Source organism: Lissotriton helveticus, chromosome 2_1 (assembly GCF_964261635.1).
Source record: "Lissotriton helveticus chromosome 2_1, aLisHel1.1, whole genome shotgun sequence".
Lineage (NCBI taxonomy): Eukaryota > Metazoa > Chordata > Amphibia > Caudata > Salamandridae > Lissotriton > Lissotriton helveticus.
In genome coordinates, this window is record NC_136059.1 from 1,425,977,665 (window position 1) to 1,426,003,597 (window position 25,933).

At 48.1% G+C, this 25,933-nt stretch overlaps 1 protein-coding gene across 2 annotated transcripts in view; it reads right to left on the reverse strand.

The window, feature by feature from the left end:
- Positions 1 to 25,933, reverse strand: part of ERCC3 (ERCC excision repair 3, TFIIH core complex helicase subunit) — a 2,074,468-nt gene that overhangs the window by 453,601 nt on the left and 1,594,934 nt on the right. The window lies entirely within an intron of this gene.

Sequence of the window (25,933 nt, forward strand, 5' to 3'; positions counted from 1 at the left end):
CAAACGACGAAAATCGACACTGACGCACAATCCTGCATTAAAGGGTCTGGCAGGCTTAATTGTGTCCAGAGTTGCAATGCATCCATGGATTATGGGCCAGAAAGGACGAGTAGGGGTGTCATGGCGTGCATGTCCTCATAATGATTGAAGTTGACACTGCGGTGCAATGTTGGTGTCTAAGTCGCGACAGCTCTAGAATGTCTGTTTTCTCTCCCCCCCTTCTTTCATTTGTATAGATTGCTACTTCAATCGTTTTTAAACGAGTCAAAGCGTGATTCGGCCAGCCGGTATGAGCGGTCCATGCTGGTCAGGGGTAATTATAAGTATAGATATATGCGCTTAACCATTACTGAGTGTGGAAACCCATGAATTTAGACTGACTATTGGGCATGTTTTTGGTTTTTATCTTTGTCTCAATGCAATAGTGTCCAGAAAGGATGTGCAAAAAATTGGTGCAGTGACCGAGTGTTTAAATACCCTGATGAATCTGCCGAAATCAATGGGGCAGTGAAACATGTCGGTATCAGGTACTGGTAGGCGACACTAAGCTACCAACCTTTGTTTTAACTCTTCAGCTCACACTGATACGAAGAATAAAGTTATTGAGTGGGTGTGGCTGTCGATTTTATGTCACTCCGTCCTGTATGAGTTAATGTTGTTATACTCTTTATGTTGCACCTTTACACGCATTTCAGTTTATGTGTTGTATCTATTCTGTTTTCTTTCTGGATTGGAAGGCAACCGATGATGAGAAAGGGGCATTGAGTTGGTAACATCTGCCAACATCCCCGAGGGTGTTCGCCCGTGAGGTGCCTTCCTTTCCACCACACATTTTTTCCTTTCAAAGTGTGCGCACAAGTGGTGAAGTGTGGTTAGATGTGTTGTCAGTATAGAAGGCAGACATCTGTTGAACATCATACTGGACACTATGTGAATTGAGACAGTAGTATTTAATTAACTGTTTGGAACCATAAAGTGGATGGGGACAATTAGACATTAGAGGAGTGATACCTCACTGCGATAGATAGCAGGAGTCCACCTCGGTATGTAAACAAAGAATACAACCTGAGTGATGTGTACTCATGTCTCGGTAATGTAACAATCACCCCAGGTATAGGGATCTTGTTGTTGTTTGTCAAGTTCTTCTAGGACAGTTCCTTCAGGGGTCTCAAATTCAAATTCAAAGAAGTCTTTATTCGATTATTACATCATAAAAGACATGCATCACAATTTACAATAGCTAAAATACATGTATTGTTTTTAAAATAGTATAAAGTAGTAATAAAACAATCTAAGACCATATTAAATCATTTGTACAAAACTTCATTTGAATATTACTTTAAAAGGTTACAATAAATCCTTAGTTAAATAACCGTAGTAGTTCGGGCACAATAGGCGATTACACGTTTACACACAGTCAATGGAGAACCTATGGTTTTAGGCTAAAACCTAGGTCGACTTGATGTACCTTGCTCTTAAGATCCAAGCCCAGCCTAAGTATTTCGCTACACCAGTTAGAATCACGGGCGACAGATCTGTCTTTAGTATCCTACTAGCATCTGCTGCTGAACGTGTTCCCAAGCTTCTACAGACTGGGCTTAACCACTTTAATCTAGGGGCAATATACAGCGGGCAGACAAAAAGAAAATGGTTTATACTTACACCCTGTCCTGAGCACCTAGGACAGTGCCCAGACCCACCCTTACCACATGTTTTAATGAACTCCCTTAATGGCAGGGAACCGCATCTATATTGGTGAAATAATTTACGGTCCAGGGGCTTGGTTATAGCATCCCAGTATTTTTCAAAGCAGGGGACATCCTTCATAACAACAAATGTACCAGTAAGGTTACTAACAGTCAATCCCGAATGTCTATTTTCTACAACCCAATCCCAATATTGTAATTTCAAATCCTTTTTGGAGGGGAAGGTTGCAGTATCGGGGTTTAACCATAGTTCACCTTGTCCCAAGGCACACAAGGTGGATCTTTAAACCAACCTATGTTGGAGGAGCCAGGAAAATCCCTAACCTCAATGCATGCTCTTGCATAGAGATGAAGTTCGGGCGTTGTCCAGAGGCGGCGCCAGAATGCTAATGGTCGCAATCTGGCTAGGTCCTCCACAGGTTGACACCCAAGATCATACAGGAGTGGGGTCCGCAGTGTCGACTGTGGGAGACCAATAGCTACCCTAAGAAATTTATTTTGAGCAACTTTCAGGGGGTCAAGGTTACTGTTGCCCCAGAGCACCGCCCCATACAAGACAGAGGGTAGAACTTTCGTTCCATAAATCTTAATTTATGGGAACATGGGCCGGGTAAAGGAGCTTTTATGTTCTTTGAGCAAAGCTCCTCCTATCTGCGCATGCTTTAATGCCAATAGGTCAACCTGTTGAGACCAACTAAGGGTCACTTTAAACGTAACTCCAAGGTAGGTAAACAGTTTAGTCTGTTCCAGGGATGTGCCCCCCATGGTAACCCTAGCTGTAATCGGGGAGTGTCCTCTTAGTACCATGAATTTAGTTTTTGACACATTCACCTCAAGCTCATGCTCGCAGCAGAACAGTTCAAACCTTGTTAGGGCCTGTTGGAGACCCTGTCTAGTCTTAGAAATTAAAAGGGTGTCGTCTGCGAACATGAGCAAAGGGATTTTCATTCCAGCCAGGGACGGGGCATCAGTGGAGTGATTGGCAGAGTAATTAGTAACCCCGTTTATATATAAGGAAAACAGGGTTGGAGCTAAAACACACTCTTGCCTTACACCTTTAGCGACTGGAAATCTATCCGTTACCTCCCCTGGTTTACCCCAACGTACTTGGGCGAAAGTTTGAGCGTGTAGATTCACCAAGAGGCGTACAAGAGGAGCTGGCATACCCAGCTTCACTAAACAGTCCCACAACTTTGCCCTTGGGACAAGGTCAAAAGCAGACCTTAAGTCCACAGAGGCTGCATAGAGAACACCTTTACCTAGGATGACAGTCTTCCAATAAAGAAGAATGAACCGAAAAGCCTGGTCTAAGGTGCTCACATGGGACCGAAAGCCAGCCTGGAGTGGTGTAAGAATGTTGAACTCACTAATCCAGTCCTGAATCCTGCCAAGAACAAGGCGGGCTGTGATTTTTTGTACCGCATCTATAAGGCTGATCGGCCGGTAGTTGGAGGGAACCGACCGATCGCCTTTCTTGTAGATTGGCAGGATTTCTGCCCCAAACCAGGACTCGGGGACCTTAGCACCAGAGGCTAGAGCATTAGCCAGATGGACTATATAGGGGACCCAGAGATCCTGATCCTGGTGAAATAAATCTGCTGGAATGCAATCCGGGCCTGGTGCCTTGCCCCTCGGAATAGATTGCAAGATATGTTTAACTTCACAACTCGTGAACTTAAGAGGAACGACTAGGGCAAGACGGGGAATGTCAACCTGGGCACTACTATAGTTCCTAAATTGTTCCTCAAAATAGCTTACCCGCTGATGTTGGCCAACCGAAGCAGGGCTTGGGCGATCTTCCTGGGATTTACCCCATTTTAATATATGCCAGAACTGTCGCATATTCCGAAAGCTGCATGCTTCGGTTAATGATAACCACCATTCCTCATCCCAGTTAGACTTGGCTTTGTGCTTGGCATCTTTATATGCCTTCCTAGAAGTCCTAATTTGGCTATGGTTCTTTTGCTTTATTGCATTAAACAGAACCCCGTGGGTCCGACGACACTCCTCATCAAACCAGGTTATAGTTTTCAGTTTCCCCCTCCTACCCTGCTTGGAGATAGACTTCACAAACAGCTTTTTCAACTCCAGGAATAGACTAGTGTGGATATTAGTGATTATTGCATTGATATCGTCCTGTGACCCACAACTAGATATTTCTTCCAAAGAGTTAGATACTAGAGATCTAATCTCCTTACGTGCCTCTACATTAACAGAGACTTTTGGCCAACGTACCCTTCTCATATCGTACGACTTCATCCTGAACGGCATTTGGCCTACAGCTCTCAGACCCAAGAAAACTGTGGTCCCTTAGATCCACCACCAGCGGGTCATGGTCACTTTCCGGGCGGGACATGACCACCATATCCTCAACAGCAGCCCACAGCTTTACATCGACTAGAATATAGTCAATACGGCTACTGTGTCTGCCGTTGCTGAAGGTATGTCTACCCGTCCTATCTGATCGCACTCTACCATTTAATGCTCGCAGACCCTGGTCCAGGCACAACCCTTTAATAAATGTAGCGGATTGTGTCCATTTCCCGATCGGGGATAACTCAAGCTGGGGAATCCCCCAGGTCATATCTTCAACCTCGGTGAGTAAGCCATCATCTAAACTCAGGGGTTCGAAACAGGAATTAAAATCCCCCATCACAACCGTGAACCTGTCTACAGATGCACCTGAAAGGAAGACATCCAATAGGCGGAGGGTTGGAGAGACCCTTCCGCCCCCTGGATGCCCCTAACATATATATTAATCAAAAGAATGTTAAGGCCTTTAGAAGATCTTATACTAACCATTAATATATCAGGGCAATCAATTGGTACCTCCTCCGCTCTTACGCCCTCATACTGGCGAACCCAGGTAGTCAAGCCTCCCATAGCACGCCCTCTGTGGCCTTTAATCGCTGGTTTGCTGTAATTTAAGTAACCAACAAGGAACACCGATGAGAGTGCCTAGGTTTCCTGGAATGACCAAACATCGCCTTGTTGTATGAAATTCACCCAGTCCGGGATACACATACGGGACTCAAGCCCAGCTATATTCCAACTACCAAACTTGGTGCCGCTTGTAACCGCCAGGAATATAGTTTTGGCCTTAGGGTGGGGGGGTACTACATCCTGTGGTAGAGGAGCTATATTATCATCAAGAGACCCCCTAAAATTTGGTATATCCTGTAGGGGTACATCGTCACTCCTTTTATCAGTTTCAGCCGCACCATAAACTACCATCACAGATTCCCGGCAACCATTAAGAGACCCTCCATTAGGGCCAATCACCTTATCATCAACCTCTGCAGTCACTACAGCCTGAACCTCAACCTCAACTTCTGTTTCCGAATTCGTACCCCGGGCCCCACCAAAAAGATCATACTTCCCATTTCCACAGTACATTGACCTATCGTTTGATGCTTCACCATGAGGGGGAACTTTATCTGGGGTAAGAAAGATACCCGTACAATCTAGGTTAGCCTCTAAATCTGGGAATGGAAAAACAAGTCAATCATTAGAGTCCCACCCCGAATATGGTTCATACAGATTGTGCAACGGGAGGTTCCAATACTCATTATATTGGGTGTAGTTGGTATGATTGTTTGGTATGGGGAAGTAGCTAGGAGGATAACGGCGGAGAGGAAGGGGAAAGGGAGTGTTGGGATTATTGGCAGGGCGGGAAAAAAGGGGTGTGTAATTAGCCATGTTCAGGGGGTGGGTATTTCTACTAGGTCTGGGGTAGACCGGGGGTCTAAGCAAAGCCTCTGGATAAAAATAACTTATATTACGAGTTGAAACACCGCCTTCCTTGTTTCCTGGGTACCAATCACTTATGTGTGAAACAACTCTGTGGTCCTTAAAATGAATGATCACAATGTCCCCTTCTATATCTTTCGGGCGAAGGCCCACCCAATTGCATCTCCTTACCGAGATAATATCTCCGTTTAAGTGAGCCGGGAGGGGTCTATTTGTTCTCAGCCAAAAGATGACTTTGTTTTTCAGGTTTACATTGTGTTCAAAGTTTCCATTTGTGATCGGGGGAACACCGGTTAGAAGGATCACAAAGTTTGCCGACTCTGGAGGTAGGTCCACTATGTTCTTGTGATTTGGGGATGCTCTTTGGGTTATAGTTTTGGTTATGTCTACCCCTGGGAACATAGTTGACTTGTTTATAGGTGGAATCGGTTTGTTTGGAGCCGACAAGGACTTCTCTTTAGCTGGCTTAGATACTAACGTCGGTTTAGTTGATGTGGGGGGGGGGGGGGGCATTAGTATTATTAGAGGTTATGTTTCCGTTAGTTTTATGAGGTTTACTTGGGATCAAAGTGATAGTACTGGGCTGGCATTTCGGTTGGAACTGATCCTTAGAGTTCGTTGAGTGGGGAATTGTGTTCGGATCGGCAGATGCTAAAAGGCAATCCATTTTTTCCTCCAGAATCTTAACTCTCTCCATGAGTGGGAGCATATAAGATTTTAAAAGTTGGTCCAAGAGTTCTATAGCTTCTTTTTTGGACATGGGTGATATTTCTTCAGGGAGAGATGGAATGGAGTGGGTGCCTGGTAATACCTCCCTCGCGGGAGGTACAGTTAATTTAGTTTTGGGGTTTACTAGAAGGGGTGGAGAGCCCAGGTGATTAAGGCCTTTTCTTTTAACCCCGCCCTTTCTCCTTTTTTTCCTTGGTGGAGAACGAAGAACCCTACGTAGATTCATGGGCTTAATTCCGAAGTCACTATTGGTGTGTGTCGGAATTATCTCAGTGGGTGCCACAATATCTATTGAGTGATTTGAGAAAGTTGAGTGGAGTTGTGGGACTATGATCGGGGCAGCTGGGGTGTTTAGGTCAATAAGGCTATTAGAAACGATAGGAGGGCTGTTTGTATTGTCCTCACTATTGATAGCAGAGTGAACAGAAGTCATGTTGTGGTCGCGAAAAATACTAGGGATATGATCAGTACTGAATAGATCGACATCTCTGTCCAACCTACCAATACTGCCCGATTCTTGTGTAGTGATTAGTTCTAGTGGGGAAGTCATTGTTTTTTTTTTTTTTAGATGTTCTATAGAGCGACGACGCTCAGCGCGTTTCTCCGCTAGTAGGAGTTCTTTATCGATTTCCTTGTTTGCCTTCTCAAAATATTTATCGAGTGCCCCAAGGATCGAGACCCCAACACAGGAAGGTAGTGAGCTAGACATGACTATAGAAGACCTTAGTATATAGGGTGCCCCGGAGACCGACTAACCTGAATACAACAGTAGGCAGGGTAAGGATATTAGGGACCGGGCCCAGCCCGGCCTGACGGCCACAGACGGTCCCGCCCTTGTCCCGGGACGCTCCAGCGCCGCGGGAAGTAATACTTGTAGTTATAGGCAGGCAGTTAATTGGTGGGGCGGGGCGAGCAGGGAGAGCAGCCAGGTGACAGGCGGCTCGGGTTTACCAGGACTCCTGGGATATGGAGTCCCGGTCCCGACGCTCGCAGCCCTGCGCACGTACACGCACCCACAGGTGTAGTCCCAGGTTCGAGGAAGGCACACACGGCGCTGCGGGACCCGCGGAGCGGGTTCCACGAGGTATGGAATTAGGAGCTAAGGTGTGCCAGCAACAGGAACCACAAACCAGATCCAAAATAGTGTCCCAAGTCCGTTTGGCAGGCAGAGTCTTTTAAAGCTGATGGTGGGGCGGGGCGGAGCAGGGAGAGCGGCCAGGTGACAGGCGGCTCGGGTTTACCAGGACTCCTGGGATATGGAGTCCCGGTCCCGACGCTCGCAGCCCTGCGCACGTACACGCACCCACAGGTGTAGTCCCAGGTTCGAGGAAGGCACACACGGCGCTGCGGGACCCGCGGAGCGGGTTCCACGAGGTATGGCATTAGGAGCTAAGGTGTGCCAGCAACAGGAACCACAAACCAGATCCAAAATAGTGTCCCAAGTCCGTTTGGCAGGCAGAGTCTTTTAAAGCTGATGGTGGGGCGGGGCGGGGCGAGCAGGGAGAGGGGCCAGGTGACAGGCGGCTCGGGTTTACCAGGACTCCTGGGATATGGAGTCCCGGTCCTGACGCTCGCAGCCCTGCGCACGTACACGCACCCACAGGTGTAGTCCCAGGTTCGAGGAAGGCACACACGGCGCTGCGGGACCCGCGGAGCGGGTTCCGCGAGGTATGGAATTAGGAGCTAAGGTGCGCCAGCAACAGGAACCACAAACCAGATCCAAAATAGTGTCCCAAGTCCGTTTGGCAGGCAGAGTCTTTTAAGGCTGATGGTGGGGCGGGGCGGGGCGAGCAGGGAGAGCGGCCAGGTGACAGGCGGCTCGGGTGTACCAGGACTCCTGGGATATGGAGTCCCGGTCCCGACGCTCGCAGCCCTGCGCATGTACACGCACCCACAGGTGTAGTCCCAGGTTCGAGGAAGTCACACACGGCGCTGCGGGACCCGCGGAGCGGGTTACGCGAGGTATGGAATTAGGAGCTAAGGTGCGCCAGCAACAGGAACCACAAACCAGATCCAAAATAGTGTCCTCAGGGGTCTCACAATCAGCTTCCTGAGAAGGCTGACCTTCACCTGAGGGGAGGGGGGAAGGCACTGCCTTAACCCTACTGCTCTTTCTCTTGGGTGGTACTTGGTCCATAGTTACAGGATCCAAGACCTGTTCAGTTTGGCACTTTTTGGCCTGTGACCTGGTCACAACAAGGACATGAGCCGATATGCCTAACATCTCTGCATGAGTCCTATACTCCACTTCTGACCATACTGAGCATTCAAGATCATTGCCCAACAAACGCTCCACAGGGAGATCTGCACTTACCACAACTCTTTTGAGTCCAGTTACCCATTCCCAGGAGAAGTTAACAACGGCCACACTATGTGAAGTAGTGACATTGCTTGCATTGGTCACCAGGTAATTATCACCCAGTACAATCTGTCCAGGGTCCACAATGTTAGGTGTCACCATGGTGTCACTGCTCTGAAAAAACAATGGTCCTTAGCTTATCAGAATCAGCAAGAACACAATATTATAGGCCATAATAGGAGAATATATTTGCCTCTGCCCGGCCGGGCAGGGTATTTATTTCAAAAGATAAGAATGTGATACCTGGTTAGAAGGCACAATCCTGTACCAAACTTTGAGACAAACAAACAACATATAAGGGAAGAGGTTACACAGGCAAATTTGAGCAATGTTTGGCCACTTTTAACTCAGTGATAAAATCTCAAGTATTGCCGAAAACGCTAGACGCAGCAAGTTAAAACACAATGGTTAGGCTGTGAAAGCGTTAACAACAGTCGACGTTTCGATCTCTTTTTGCTCTAATTGGTTGGGATCATCCTCAGGATTAAGGTTTTGACAGCATTTGCCTGCCTGAATTACTTTTGAATCCGCCTGTTTTTAGGAGGAAAAAAGGAGAAGAAAAGAAAAGGGGGCCAAGGGCTGGATTACTCATTGTTTCTTCACCGTTTGAACATGTCCATTATTTCGCACATTTTCACTTTTACTCGGATTCGACTTATAGTGTTTTAGTGACTGGAATTGGAAAATACAACGGGCATACATGGGTGGGTACACGCGTGGATATTGATTTAGTGACCCGTAAGTTAGAACCGCAAACAGAGACATTAATTGAAAATTGAGCGGCCAAACTTGTCCTCATTGGTTATCACGTATTAATGTACTCACAACATGAACGACGGGACATTTAACCTCTATTTGAACCATCGGGTGTACAGTCGTTCGTGATCATTCAAACCATGCATCACGGTGGTGGACGGAGGATATCGCTTACCCCAAATTGAATTAGTTAAAATGAGACCGGAGGGTCACGTCTTGCCATCTGCACCGATGGCTGGAGGGGTGAGAGACCTGGGGGTGAGGAGGTTTTTGTTTAGGAACATAAAGGGCACCATGACTGTGTGCAAGCCGATTGATTAGGGGCGGTTTACCTCTGGGCTATTTGCAGGTAGTGGAAGTCCAGGCAGTGTGAATCTGCTCTGAGGTCCGGATTACTTCTGGGGAGATGGAGTAGGTTCAGTAATGAGTCGAGCAGTAACGACAGTAAGTTGCACTCATGGGAACCAAAGGGTTCCGAGAGGGAGTGGATTATAAAACTCTGAACACGCTTACCTCGGAGAGTCCTTTGCATCACAATAGTGGGGATAGCCGAGGTCCAGAACGGTTCATCGGATATTTATCTAAAACCGGTGGGGAAAAAAACGGGAGGGTCAGTCTCCAGTTAGAATTAAAGGATTCGGTCTGAGCGGGTGAACGCGAGTATGCCGGAAAGGGGAGGTCTTACCTCGAAGAGCCGGAGGCTCCGTGGAATCGGGAGTCTGTAGACTTGGATACAATGTCCAATCCGTCTGCTGCTTGTGAGGGCAGTGAATGCGATCGTGCTTCACTGGTAGACGTACACTGTGTTTGAGGGAAATGGCTATAGAAAGAGGACTGACGATTGGTGTCGGCCATCTTGGAGATGGGAATGGGTTCAGTAACGTGCAGAACCTGAGTCGGGACATAAATGATGGACTAACAATTGTATAGTTGGAAATTGCGTGAGGTTCATTATTAGTGCTCATAAATTGAAAAGTGTATTTGTGCTGGCGACGTACGTGATCACTGGTGTTCAGATAACATAACATTTCAAATCATAATAACATTTGCAAGCTGATAAGAACAGTGGTGAGTTAAATAGAGTTGCCATAGGTAACAGGTTACTTTACATACACTCTTGCCAGAGCTGTTACATACTTATATCATTTTTTGAAGGAGACAGTTTCTACAAGTGCAATATAGTTCTATAGTAACTTTCAATTTAGTGCTCGACTCATTACTGAACCCACTCCCTCTCCCCAGAAGTAATCCGGACCTCAGAGCGGATTCACACTGCCTGGACTTCGACTACCTGCAAATAGCCCAGAGGTAAACCGCCCCTAATCAATCGCCTTGCACACAGTCATGGTGCCCTTTATGTTCCTAAACAAAAACCTCCTCACCCCCAGGTCTCTCACCCCTCCAGCCATCGGTGCAGATGGCAAGATGTGACCCCCCGGTCTCATTTTAACTAATTCAATTCGGGGTAAGCGATATCCTCCGTCCACCACCGCGATGCATGGTTTGAATGATCACGAACGACTGTACACCCGATGGTTCAAATAGAGGTTAAATGTCCCGTCGTTCATGTTGTGAGTACATTAATACGTGATAACCAATGAGGACAAGGTTTGGCCGCTCAATTTTCAATTAATGTCTCTGTTTGCGGTTCTAACTTAAGGGTCACTAAATCAATATCCACGCGTGTACCCACCCATGTATGCCCGTTGTATTTTCCACTTCAGTCACTAAAACACTATAAGTCGAATCCGAGTAAAAGTGAAAATGTGCGAAATAATGGACATGTTCAAACGGTGAAGAAACAATGAGTAATCCGGCCCTTGGCCCCCTTTTCTTTTCTTCTTCTCCTTTTTTCCTCCTAAAAACAGGCGGATTCAAAAGTAATTCAGGCAGGCAAATGCTGTCAAAACCTTAGTCCTGAGGATGATCCCAACCAATTAGAGCAAAAAGGGATCGAAACGTCGACTGTTGTTAACGCTTTCACAGCCTAACCATTGTGTTTTAACTTGCTGCGTCTAGCGTTTTTGGCAATACTTGAGATTTTATCACTGAGTTAAAAGTGGCCAAACATTGCTCAAATTTGCCTGTGTAACCTCTTCCCTTATATGTTGTTTGTTTGTCTCAAAGTTTGGTACAGGATTGTGCCTTCTAACCAGGTATCACATTCTTATCTTTTGAAATAAATACCCTGCCCGGCTGGGCAGAGGCAAATATAGTCTCCTATTATGGCCTATATTATTGTGTTCTTGCTGATTCTGATAAGCTAAGGACCATTGTTTTTTCAGAGCATACTTCCCCATGGTCATCAGCCATTGTTTGGGTGCCCTTGTTATAAATAAAATGACCATGGTGACACTGGCACATATGTCTCAGTAGGCCTGAGCCACTTTGTCATTAATCAAAGGTGTTTGCCTGTATGTGCCCAGGGTACTGGTACTCACAGTAGAAGACATAGCCATGTCCACATTACAGACAAAATCAGCCTGAGTTGGAACCATGACTAGGCCAGAATTCACCTCAGTACCCATGGTTAACCCCACTATAGCCTTGGGTTGGGAACTATCACTGTTAACTGTACTAGGGGGTTCAAGTGCCTTAGGGGCTACAGTGGTAGGGGCTGTCCCTTTCTTGGTGCACTCACTGAACCAGTGAGAGGCAGATTTACAAAAGTTACACCAAGGATTCTTTTGGCCATCTTTCTTCCTTTTCTTGGAATTTTGGGACCCCCCCTCATTAGATGTTTGTTGGGGGCCTGAAGAAGACTTCTGGTCTTTTTGTTTCTGATCCCCACCTTTTTGGTCTGCCTTTTTCTGATCACCACCTTGGTTCTGGGTTTTCTGCTTAACCCTGGTTCTGACCCACTTGTCTGCCTTCTTTCCCAATTCTTGGGGAGAGGTCAGATCTGAGTCAATCAGGTGTTGGTGCAACAACTGATTCTGACAATTGTTAAGTATTTGCTCTCTCATGATCAAATTGTACAATCCTTCATAGTCTGTAACCTTACTTCCCAGCAACCAGCCTTCCAGAGCCTTAGTGGCACAATCAACAAAATCAGTCCAGTCCTGAGTCTGTGTCTTCTGGGTATCTCTGAACATCAACCTGTACTGTTCAGTGGTTAGGCCAAACCCATCAATTAGAGCACTCTTCAGGACAGTGTAATTGTTAGCATCATCATCACTAACTGTGAGGAGCTTGTCTCTTCCTTTTTCTGCAAAGGAGAGCCACAAGATTGCTGCCCACTGACTTTGGGGACCTGCTGTACTTTGCAGGCCCTCTCCAAAGCAGTTATCCATTTGTGGATATCATCCCCAACTTTGTAGGGGGGCACAATCTTAGGTGTCTATTGTCATAGGACCTGTCTTTATCCTTAGGGATATTGCTGCCACCAGTGGACTCTAGTCCACTTAACTTTTGCTCTCTTGCAAGAGCAAGTTTTGCCTTGGATATGGCAAGTTCTTCCCTCTCAATCCTGAGTTGGACTTCCCTCATCCTAGCCTGGTGTTCTCTCCTCTGAGGAGAAGTCATTCCCCTCTGAGAACCCCTTGAAACATTGGAGCGGAGAGACTCCCTGGAGTGGGATCTTTCCCTCCTATACCTCTGGCTAAGTCCACTTGTAGGCCTGAATGGGGCTGTCCCATTCTCAGCTCCAAATAGGCTTAGGTTAGCCTGGCTAAGCCTCCTAACTACAACCTGGCTGCCTACCTCTTCCTCAGAATCTTCCTCCTCTACAACCTCATCATCATCTATGACAGTAGGGTCAGGGGCATTTTCTGTTGAGGTAGTACCTCATTTCCATTAGCTGACAGACCTCTGCTAGATGCCTTCAGAGCATCATGTTCCTCCATGAGCTCAATCAGGTGTCCGAGGGTAGGGTTGGAACCCTGTTTTAACCTTCTAGAGGTGCACAAGTGCCTTAACTCTTGGAAAGTTAGAGTATCATATCTGGAAGGTATCCTTATAGGATCAACCTCCACTGGGAGAGACCCACTTGGTTCTACTCTCAGAGACATGATTTAGTGAGGTGTGGTGTGTGCACCTACCTACACTAAGTGTTTCCTACTAAACCTCTCTAGGAGTTGTAGTTCGGGTGTGCTAGGCCCTTTGGTCTAAAACAACTAAGTTCAGTAGAACTTAAGTATTATAAGTCTTGTTTATATGTACTTATAGGTACCTAATGTGATCTTTCAAATGATATCTCAAGATTACAATTGGTAAAACAACAGCAAGCTCTTATCCCAACCGCTGCACACCAATGTGAGAAGTTGGCCTGATATGTGATGTCCACTATTCTAGTGGGCACCCTGTATCAGTCCAAACAACCCTTATGGTGATGGTTGTAAAGTCAAACTTATAGACCAGTGTAGGAGGGTAGATACCGGACTATGGTTACCCCAGATTTTTTTGCCTAGTGTTTAGCTGGTTTTCGACTTAGTTGGCCTGGGATCCTGCTAATCAGGGTCCCAGACTATCTGCTCTCTCTTTAAATGGACTCCATGTACCCTAGGTACATCACCAATTTGGTACTGGACACCTTGTCAGCCCCTGTATCATGCACTATAGGTGCTCAGGGCATAGGTGCATCCAAGGCCTACCAGGGGCTGCAGCATATCTTTTGCCACCCCTGGCTGATACTTAAATCGACACAACTGGCTGATCCCTCAGCTGGGGCAAGGTGGTGTAATCACCCCTTGCTTAGATATAGTATACCTATATCTGGACACATACATACCTATCAGTCACACCTATGGCAGGCCTTAACAATCCTGGAGGCATAGTGCTTGGTTTTATGTGAGATGGTGCTCTAGTATGAGCTAAGCCTGTCTGCAGTGGTCGGAACCATTTCCTTACTGCTGTTCCAGTGATACTGCCATACCATATACTCTTAAGTGCATTATAATCCTCGCGGTTATTGCTAACTTTGGTTTGGCTTTATCAAAACATGTCGTGTTTGGTGTCATACACTTTGGAATACTACCCCTCGCCAGTTCTGGCGACGGGGGTAGCATTCCACCCTTCTAGAGGGAGAAGACATGTTACTTTGCTTTAAACGCGGTTAATCCTAACCAGAGCCTCAGCATCACAAAATGGATGCTGCTGCCCCGACACAAGTCTGACCTTCTGCTGCTGACCGAAACTTGGCAGGGGAGGCCTGGACAAAGGGTTTCCTGTCACAGGGAGGTGCTACACCACCCCAGACAGGAGATAGTGGATTGGAGCAGGGAGGGCTGAAAGAAACTAGACACTGCCTGGGGCGCACAAGGTGTCCCAGGCAAAATCCAGTCAAACCGGTTCTGGGGCACTCCAGCCCCAGTCCTGGTGCGAAACTGGACAAAGGGAAAGGGGTGTAACCACCCCCTTCCTGGGTCCCACCCATATGAGGGACCTAGCAGGTAATCAAGCCCCTTGATTTGGAATAAAGGTAGGAGCTGTGCAGATGCACATCAGATTATCCTGAATGAAACATATGAAACGTAACTCTGGACCCTTCGACATCCTACTCGACGTAGAAGACTGAAGAATCTCCCTTGTGGTCAAGGAGTGACCACCCTGTGCAAACAGGCACCATCCAGCGATTCACCGTTTGCTTTGTTGCAGTTCCCGCCGGAACTCGAGTGACAGAGATCGACAAGAGCCAGCGTTCCTGCCTTCCAACAGCCCGATCCACAGCCACAGCAAAGCTGAGACCCATGGAGGCGACCTGAAGCATGGGGCCGGCCATCTTGGAAAAACAACGAAGTGCTGACCGTGCAGCTTCCGAGGCTCCCTCGAAGCTGTGCATTGGAGCGTGAGAAGCTCCCGGCCCGAGCAGCTTTTGCACCGAAGCTCACCCCTCCACACTCACTGAGTGCTGTGTGGGGCCCTTTTGCATTTTCCTGCTCGACGCGTTGGTCCGGTCGCTTGCCCGTTGGCTAGCGGCCCCAGTACCGACGAACCTTTGAATTTGCTCTGCTAGTCTGGTTGCTCCAGACTGGCCCTCGCTCCCCTGAAAAGGAGCACTTGATCTGACCTTCATGGTCCGGTCAAGAAGCGATCTTCGAGTCCTGCGTGGGTTGCCCTTGCCAAGGCTTGTTAACGCCGATCCGGAAGCCGACACCGCCGACCGCGAGAGCCTTTGTGGGACAGCTCGTAAACCACTCCTGGACATCCTCGGTGACCCGAAGTCCACGTGGCAGCGGAGACAATCTTCACGACAAGCACCTGATTGTGCCCAACATCGCCTGGTTCCTTCCTGGTTCCATCCTGGTCACTGGCTAGTGACCCAGACTCTGTCCCCTCTGCTTTCAGGTACTCTATATCTTCGATCCACCCTTGGATCACACCGGACACTTCTCTTCTGGACGCCTGCAGCATCTTCATCTCCAGGCACCCTAGATCTTCGCGACGGAACCCGACACGCTTTTGCACCTGTGCACCCGCTTCCTGTGGGTGAGGTAACTCTTGAACGCTGGTGCTCCTGTAGTGGTTTACACCTCTAGTGTCTAAGTCTAAAGTTTTGTCCTTCTAGTCCAGTCGGAAGACTCTTAAAACTGTAACTCGATAACTTTTACGCACCATTGACTTTGCATTGGTGCATGCGTGCGCTTTCAGCGCTGCACCCGAATCCCGCGGGCTACTCCCGTCCTAACTGCTGTTAGTCCAGTGTAGTCCCAGCGATTCCCAAGGCCCTAGGCCTTACCACTGATCGATTAGTGATTCTTATACCACTTTTTTGATATATGGTTTGAGTGGCCACCGGCCTCATCCATAATTGTGCAACTTTCATATGTTATATTGTGCTTTTGTTTAAACGCTTGTGCTTCATTACTCATAAAGAGTATTGGGGATTATTCTGAGAATAAATACATATATTTTTATACTATATAACTTGTGTGGTGTTCTTTCATTTGATATTACAGGATTGCATATGGTAAAACAGCTGGCTTCACATGCCCTCTTGAGTTAAGCCTTTAAGGCTGCTTAGTCCATGCTACCCTTAGGATAGCTTGTCTATAAGGTTGACTTACAACCACCACCATAAGGGATTGTTTGGACTGATACAAGGTGCCCACAGAATTGTGGACATCATATACCAGGCCAACTTTTCACAACCAGCTATCCTAGTGGTAGCATGGACAAAGCAGTCTTAGGCTAAAACTTCAGAGAGCATGTGAAGCCAGCTGTTTTACCATATGTAACCCCTTGAATACCAAATGAAAGGACACCACACAGGTTATATATAAAATATATATGTATTTATTATAAACACATCCCCTCTCTTTATGAGGTCAGAGGCTAAAGCACATAATAAGAAACTTAATTATCATACAGTAAGTTGCACAATATACAGCAGGGCCCTAGGGGCACGTAAAACCATATACTAAAATAGTGCTATAAGAACCACGTCACGGACAAAGGATAGGCCTAGGGCATCGGTGGGGCTACGCTGTACTAACAAGAGTTAGGGAGCAGGAGCCCACGGGAGGCGCGTGCAGTGTCTTTACACACACACACGCGAGTTACCATAGAGTTAGAATGGGAACAAAAGAATTACAAACTAGTTATTTTAGGACACTTCCGGATGGACTAGGAGAAAGCTACTTAAAACTTAGACACTAGGATAGTCAATACCCACAGGAGCACCTAAGTACTCGCGTTACCTCACCCACAGAAGCCGGGTGCATAGGTGTCAAAGTGTGTCGGGTTTCGTTGATGATTCCTATGGAGACCTGTAAAAAGATGCTGCAGGTGACCAGGAGAGAAGTGTCCGGTTGGATCCAAGGCAGGATCGAGGATGAAGAGTACCTGAAAGCAGAGGGGACAGAGTCTGGGTCACTAGCCAGTGACCAGGAAGGAACCAGGCGATGTCGCGAAGCAATCAGGTGATGTCGTGAAGCTTTACTCTGCAGCCACGTGGACCAGGAGGCATCGACGACGACCAGGAGCTGGATACGGACTGTCCCACGAAGGATCCCGCTGTTGGCGGCGTCAGCTTCCGGATTGGAGTCAACAGGCCTTGGCAAATGCAACCCATGCAGGAATCGAATATTTGCTTAGGTTTAGACCAGCAAGGTCTATGGTGCTTCTCCTTTGCAGGGAATCAGGGGCCCACCTGGAGCAACCAGGCAGGTGGTGTAGATTTAAAGGTTCGTCGTCACAGAGGCCACTAGCCAAAGGGCAAAAGACCGGACAGACGCGTCGAGCAGGAAAATGCAGAAGGGCCCAACGCAGAACTCGTGGAGTGTGGAGGGCTGATCTTCGGTGTAGTTGATGCTCGGGGCTGAGACTTCTCAATCCCCAATGCACAACTTCGAGGGTGCCTCAGAAGCTGCACTAGTAGCAAGGAGCAGGCTTTTCAAGATGGCCGGTCCCACGTCTCTCGTCGCCTCCACGGGTCTCAGCTTTACAGGGACTGTGGATCGGGGTCAGAGAAGTCTGGCTCTCGTCGGACTCTGTGCACTGGGTTCCGGCAGGAGCGCCGACAAAGAAAACCGCTGATCGCTGGACGGTGCCTGTTTGTACAGGGTGGCCACTCCTTGACCACAAGGGAGATTCTTCAGTCGTCTTCTGTGAAGGAGATCGTCGAAGGTCCAGAGTTTCGTTTCAAGTTTCAGTTCAGGATTAATCTAAAGTCTCTAGACTCAGCTCCTACCTATATACTAATCTGAGGGGCTGGATTACCTGCTAGGTCCCTCCTATGGGTGGGCCAGGGAAGGGGGTGGTTACACCCCTTTCCCTTTGTCCAGTTTCGTGCCAGAGCTGGGGCTGGACTGCCCCAGCAACTGGTTTGAACCGGGCTATGCATGGGACACCTTGTGTGCCCCAGGCAGTGTCTCATTTCATTCAACCCTCCCTGCCCCAATACTCTAAGGCCTGTCTGGGGTGGTGCTAGCACCTCCCAAGACAGGAAACCTATTGTCCAAGCCTCCCTCGCTGGAAGGACTCCCAGCAGCAGGGGGTCAGACTTGTGTCTGTGGCAGCAGCATCCATTTTGTGATGCTGAGGCTCTAGTTAACTATAACCGGGATTAACAGGAACAACATGTCTTCTCCCTCTAGAAGGGTGGAATGCTACCCCCGTCGCATTCCACCCTTCTAGAGGGAGAAGACATGTTGTTCCTGTTAATCCCGGTTAAAGTTAACCAGAGCCTCAGCATCACAAAATGGATGCTGCTGCCACAGACACAAGTCTGACCTCCTGCTGCCTGGAGTCCTTCCAGCGAGGGAGGCTTGGACAATAGGTTTCCTGTCTTGGGAGATGCTATCACCACCCCAGACAGGCCATAGTGTATTGGGGCAGGGAGGGTTGAATGAAATGAGACACTGCCTGGGACACATAAGGTGTCCCATGCACAGCCCGGTTCAAACCACTTGCTGGGGCACTCCAGCCCCAGCTCTGGCGCGAAACTGGACAAAGGGAAAGGGGTGTAACCACCCCCTTCCCTGGTCCCACCCATAGGAGGGACCTAGCAGGTAATCCAGCCCCTCAGATTAGTATATAGGTAGGAGCTGAGTCTAGAGACTTTAGATTTATCCTGAACTGAAACTTGAAACGAAACTCTGGACCTTCGACGATCTCCTTCACAGAAGACGACTGAAGAATCTTCCTTGTGGTCAGAGTGACCACCCTGTACAAACAGGCACCATCCAGCGATCAGCGGTTTACTCTGTCGACGCTCCTGCCGGAACCCGAGCACAGAGTCCGACGAGAGCCAGACTTCCAGACTTCTCTGACCCCGATCCACAGTCCCTGCAAAGCTGAGACCCGTGGAGGCGACAAGAGACGTGGGACCGGCCATCTTGAAAAGCCTGCTCCTTGCTACTTGTGCAGCTTCTGAGGCACCCTTGAAGTTGTGCATTAGGGATTGAGAAGCCCCAGCCCCGAGCATCAACTGCACCGAAGACCAGCCTTCCACACTCCACGAGTTCTGCGTGGGGCCCTTCTGCATTTTCCTGCTCGACGCGTTTGTCCGGTCACTTGCCCGTTGGCTAGTGGCCTCTGTGACGACAAACCTTTGAATCTACACCGCCTGCCTGGTTGCTCCAGGTGGGCCTCTGCTTCCCTGCAAAGGAGAAGCCCCATAGACCTTGCTGGTATAAACCTAAGCGAATATTCGATTCCTGCGTGGGTTGCATTTGCCAAGGCCTGTTGACTCCAATCCGGAAGCCAACACCGCCAACAGTGAGAGCCTTCGTGGGACAGTCCGTATCCAGCTCCTGGTCGTCGTTGACGCCTCCTGGTCCACGTGGCTGCAGAGTCAAGCTTCACGACATCACCTGATTGCTTCGCGACATCGCTTGGTTCCTTCCTGGTTCCTTCCTGGTCACTGGCTAGTGACCCAGACTCTGTCCCCTCTGCTTTCAGGTACTCTTTATCCTCGATCCACCCTTGGATCCAACTGGACACTTCTCTCTTGGTCGCCTGCAGCATCTTTTTACAGGTCTCCATAGGAATCAGCGACGAAACCCGACACACTTTGACACCTATGCACCCGGCTCCTGTGGGTGAGGTAACGCGAGTACTTCGGTGCTCCTGTGGGTATTGACTATCCTAGTGTCTAAGTTTTAAGTAGCTTTCTCCTAGTCCATCCGGAAGTGTCCTAAAAGAACTAGTTTGTAATTCTTTTGTTCCCATTCTAACTCTATGGTAACTCGCGTGTGTGTAAAGACACTGCACGCGCCTCCTGTGGGCCTCCTGCTCCCTAACTCTTGTTAGTACAATGTAGCCCCACCAATTCCCTAGGCCCTAGGCCTATGCTTTGTCCGTGACGTGGTTCTTATACCACTATTTTAGTATATGGTTTTACGTGCCCCTAGGGCCCTGCTGTATATTGTGCAACTTACTGTATGATAATTAAGTTTATTATTATGTGCTTTAGCCTCTGACCTCATAAAGAGTTCAGAGGGGTTGTGTTTATAATAAATACATATATATTTTATATATAACCTGTGTGGTGTCCTTTCATTTGGTATTCAAGGGGTTACATATGGTAAAACAGCTGGCTTCACATGCTCTCTGAAGTTTTAGCATAAGGCTGCTTTGTCCATGCTACCACTAGGATAGCTGGTCTATAAGGTTGACTTTACAACCATCTCCATAAGGGTTGCTTGGACTGATACATGGTGCCCACTAGAATAGTGGACATCACATATCTGGCCAACTTCTCACAAAGAGGCCCCCATACTGCAAATAGGGAAGCTGTATCCACATTATGTTTCAAAAACTCTCTGATGAGAAGCGCATGCCGACCACCCATTGCTCATCGACTAGGTGAGACTTATCAAATGACCATCTAAGCTCAATTTGCGCTTGAGTTTGAATTTGAAATTGCACTGATATGAGACCTCGGTCAGAAAAAGTATTTTCGATGATCTCAGATTTCTTTTTTAAAGCGCATGGGAAATGAGAAAAAAATAAATTCGCGATGAGGAATGATATCTCTTTGAATGACAAGTGAACCTCTTCTCAGGGGGAAATTCATCTCTCCAGCTATCCACGAGCAAAAAATCCCGTATTAGATTCTGACAAACCCTGATCGATTTATGTTTGGTCTGCATTTTCTGAGGTCCTAGGGCGTTGTCAATAGCTGGATCAATTAATAAATAAAATCCCCCTTAATCACTACTGACCCTGTTTGCGCCATAGCAAAATCATATAAAGACTGTAACGTCTCAGTGAGTCTTCAATAAGGACATATAAACTTACAAAGTTAAATAATTTATTAAAGATACTCATTTGGATACAGAGCCACCTGGCGCTATTGTCCCTTTGGACCATTATGATATCACGCTGTGCTTTTTTACTCGCTAATATGGCTAACCCCCTAACTGCTGCATTCGAGGAAACATAAAATTCATGTTGGACAAAAGCAGGAGTTTAATCCCTTGACAACCCTTCCTAATAGTGTGTTTCTTGGAGGAAAATTAAATCAGCTTGTAGAGCCTTAAACCAAGCCAACATTGAACACTGCTTCAGTCTATCATTAAATCCATTTACATTACAGAAAATACCCTTTAATGGTCTAGCTGACATTTGGATAAAATATGAAGAAAAAATAAATTATTTCGATCTCTTATATTACTGCCCAAGTTCCACTACATATTGTTTTTTTCACCCCCCCATCCCCGTGACCCTATGCCCCTTCACTCTCACCTACCCTCCGTGGACCCTTTACCCCCCCCCCCCCCAAAGACCCGCTTGTAGTCAGCGCCTCCCTCATCAGGGGCTCCCTGGGTGATCGCCCCCTACACTCTGGTGACCCTACCGCCCTTCCCCCTACCCTATGTGCCCTCTCCCCATCCCCCTCCCCATGTTGGGATGCTGTGACATGGCACCCAAGGTGGAGAGCCAGTGGCCGTTGGTCTAAGAAAAAAGAAGGAAAAAAAATGAACTAGTCTCATCGCGAAACAGCTGTTCAATTTCAATCTATGATTCATTTGTCCCGCCCGGCCCCGGATGTTGTAGGGAGCGAAGGAATTTTTACGCTGCTTCAACTGTCAGATAAATATGAGCTTCACCCTTATGAAGGAACAATTTAGATTGTTGGACTATCCCAGCTGGGGCTCCTACTTCTTCAAAATAATTCAGCATACCTCTAAATTCCTTTCTTCGCTTGGCAGACAAGGCAGACATGTCTGAAAAGTTTTTAAAGGAAAAGTCATCACTTATCTGATACCCTTTGTTGCGAATTGCACATGACAAAATCTTTTTCTTAATTCGAAAATCTCAGAAGTTCACAATAATCGTTCTAGGAAAGTTAGCATATGGATATCGAACAGCTGGTGCGTGGTGCACACGTAAGATCGTAAGGTCCGTCTTCTGAGCTATAGCCTCTGGGCAGACATATTTGGTAATGTGGTTCGAAATTACTTCAGGCACTGATTGTCCATTCTCGTGACCCTCCGGAATCTCTGTTATGCGTAGATTGAAACTTTGGGTGCGATTTTCCACATCATCTACCTTAATTTGTAAGTTAGCTAATTCAGTTTGTAGTTTAATTACTTGATCTGATTGCCGAGGAACGGTATCCTCAAGATCAGATATGCGATGTTCGACCTCTATGACCCGAGATGTAAGCTGCTGGACATGGGATAGAATTCAGTTCAGCTGTGATTCAGTCCTTTTCTGGGCTTCTTCTTGAGAGAGTTTCATATTTTTCAATTCTGTCAAGATTTGATGGAGGAGCGTTTGTGTGGAATTCTCTGAATCCGCCACATTCTTGGAGCTTAATGGAGCTGGAGAAGGCTGCAAGACGGGAGAATCTAGAGGCGGGGTCTTAGATGGTATTTAGATCGTGGCATCAACCACCATAGTGAACAAGGAGGCTTCCAGGGTGAGGTCACTTCCTATATCCTGTGTCACAATGCTTCAATTGGGCTCTGGCGTAGTAAAGCTTTTTAACTTGGACTGGGTCTTCATATTCAGGCCTGAGAAAAGCGGTAGGCTGTGTGCTGTTGATCCGCTGAGGGACCATCTGTAGGAGAGTAGGATCTGCTCACTATGGTTACCCCCACTTTTTGCTGGTGTTTCACTGTTTTTCGACTTTAGTCTAGCTGGGGCCCTGCTAGCCAGGACCCCGCTAGCCAGGACCCCAGGCTAGCTGCTTCCTCTCTAAATTGATTGCATGTACTATAGGTATACTCCAGTTTGGTTACTGGGGTACCCTTGTGAGTCCCTAGTATATGGTACACTAGGTACTAAGGGCATAGGTACCCCAGAGGCCTAGCAGGGGCTGCAGCATGTATTATGCCACCCCTGGGAAACCTTCCAAAATGACACCACAGGATTGCTAATACAGCCTGGGTAAGGAGGTGCATGCACCCCGTACTAAGATATAGGTTACCTATATCTACCTTAAATCACTACACATAGAGACCTATAAGTCACCCCTATGGCAGGCCTGATCAATCCTGAAGGCAGGGTGCTTGGTCGCGTGTGAGAGGGTGCCCATGCATTAGTTGGGCCCCTCTGCAGCCTTCGGAATCTATTCCCTGGGGCTGTTATGTGGTGCAGCCAGACCATATACTCTTAAGTGCATTATAACCTTGCGGTAAATGCTATCTTTGGAATGGCTGCACGGAAACATGTTGTGTTTGGTGTCAAACACTTTGGAATCCTACCCCCCCTCCCCCCCCCGCCAGTCCTGGCGGCGGGGGTAGAATTCCACCCTTCTAGAGGGAGAGACATGTACACACCGGTCTACCTGGTAACAGTTTAGGATTACATTTTATTTTAGGGTTTAAATCTATTATTGAGTTTTATCAACAAACAATACGTTCCACAATGTTAGGCTGAGACACAGCCCTCGTTAGATTTACTACAAACATAATTGACAGGCCGATGCAAGTAAGGAACGTGTAGAAAAAACAGAACAAAACACTTATGTGGATAACTTATAACACCCTCCCACCCCTCCCCCCACCCCCCTACCCCTCCCCCCATCCCCCCACCCACCCCCCATCCCCCACCCCCACCCATCACTTGTCCACCAAAGAAAGAAAAGCATTCAGTGTTAGGATCTCTTATTTGAAACTCTGGCCTCACCCCGTCTCCCTGGGGTTCAGATATCCGTAAAAGGCGAAGATACCTTGGGCAGGTCACTTCCCTGAACTCGGAGGAAAGAAGGGACAAAAAGGGTCGCCACATCTCTGCAAACGAGGAGCCCTTCCCCGCCATAGTCAACGTCAGCTTCTCCATCCCCAGGACATACCATAGCCGGTGTAGTCAGCCTTTGAAGGTACGGGTCTGGGAGGTGCGCCAATGTGTTAGGACATTCTGCTCTGACAAACCCAACGCTATTGCCATGAGCCTGCCCGGTGGGATTTGAGTGGGAAGGTCACGTGATTTGGGAGGCGTAAAAGAACATAAGCCGGAAAGCGTGGTATTTGCGTGTCTAAGTGTGTGTCTACTTCGTCCAGAATTTGAGTCTCCGCTATTTCTGGATGTGCCTGCAATCCCAGAGCAAATGTACCAACGTACCAACCTCCCCGCAACCCCGCCAGCAGGTGGCGTCCTGAGAGGGATCTATAGAGTGAAGTATTTTGGGGGTATAGTACCAATAAGTGGCGAGTTTAGTGAGAGTTTCCGTCAATCCCATGTGGTAGGCCGAGTGGCGGGCTCTGTAATATACCCATTCCCATTCCCATTCCCATTCCCATTCCCATTCCCATTCTTTGTGGGCGAGTGTTCTGCCCAGGTCCCTTTTCCACCTCGCGCGGCTAGTATTATACATGTGTGTATTCCAGGCTAATAGCACTTTATAGAGGTCTGAAGTAAGTTTCTTATCAGAGGTACGCGTGACGAGCCACTTTACATCCGGTAACAGTTTAAAAGAGCCCTGGCATCACAAAATGGATGCTGCAGCCACAGACACGAGTCTGGCCTCCTGCTGCTGACCGAAACTCTGGCAGGGGAGGCCTGGACAATAGGTTTCCTGTCACAGGGAGGTGTAACCACCTCCCAGACAGGCCTTAGTGGACTGGGGCTGGGTGGGTGCACTCTCAGAGTGCTTTGAAGTCTGCACTGGGGGCATATTTGGTGTCCCTGTGCATAGCCCAGTTCAAACTGGTTGCAGGGGCTACAAGCCCCTGCTCTGGCGCAAAACTGGACAAAGGAAATGGGTGTAGCCACCCCTCTTTCCAGACCCTCAAATAGGTGGGTCCCCAGAGTATGTCCAACCCCTTTCTTAGGTATAAGTAAGGAACCCCTGGCAACAGGACTTTAGATTACAACTGGACGAAACTCTGCTACAGAAATCCCGGAACTTCGACGCTCTACTAAAGACTAGAGGTCTGAAGAATCTCCCTTGGGGTCAAGGAGTGACTCCCCTGCCTGGCAGGCACCAAAGATGCATCTTGCCGGTCTGCATCTCCGAAGCTCCCGCCGGACGCCGAAGACTTCACAACACCAGAGGTGGATTTCCAGACTTATCAGAGGCCGACCCGAGTCACCAGCAAAGCTGAGACCCGCAGCCCTCGTGAGTGAAGTGGAACCTGAACTCCTGGACACTGTGCACATTTGCTAGTGCATGGACTTCTCGACGTCTCTTGAAGTTGTGCTTTGGGTTACTTGTAGCCCAAGCCCCGAGCACCATCTGCACTGAAGATTGTGGGCCTACACTCCACGAGTGTTCCGCGAGCCCGCTTCTTGCATGTCCGCTCGAGGCTCCTTCGCGAACTCTGGTCCTTGGACTGGTGGGTCCCTGTGAAGGCAACTCTAATTTTCCTTGGGCTTCTCTGGTTTCTCCAAACGTGCCCTGACTCCCCACCGCGTGGTGAGTCCCTCAGATCTTGCTAGTCTGCACCGAAGCATTTCTTAACTTTCTGCATGGGTTGCTGTTGCCAAGGCTTGTTGGGTCCAATCCGGGCACCGACACTGCAGCACTCCACATCCTTCGTGGGACAGCTCGATTCCAGATCCTGGTCGTCGTCGAGGCCTCCTGGTCCTTGTGGCTGAAGAGCCAAGCTTCACCTTCTTCACCTGAAATCACCGACATCGGGGGGAATCCGTCTATCGTGCTCCTGGTCACTGGCTAGTGACCCAGACTCTGTCCCCTCTGCTTTCAGGTTCCTCTCATCTTTGATCCAGGCTTGGATTACCCCGGACACTTTCCTCTTCGACAACAGCAACCCGTTTGAAGCAGATCACCATTGAAATC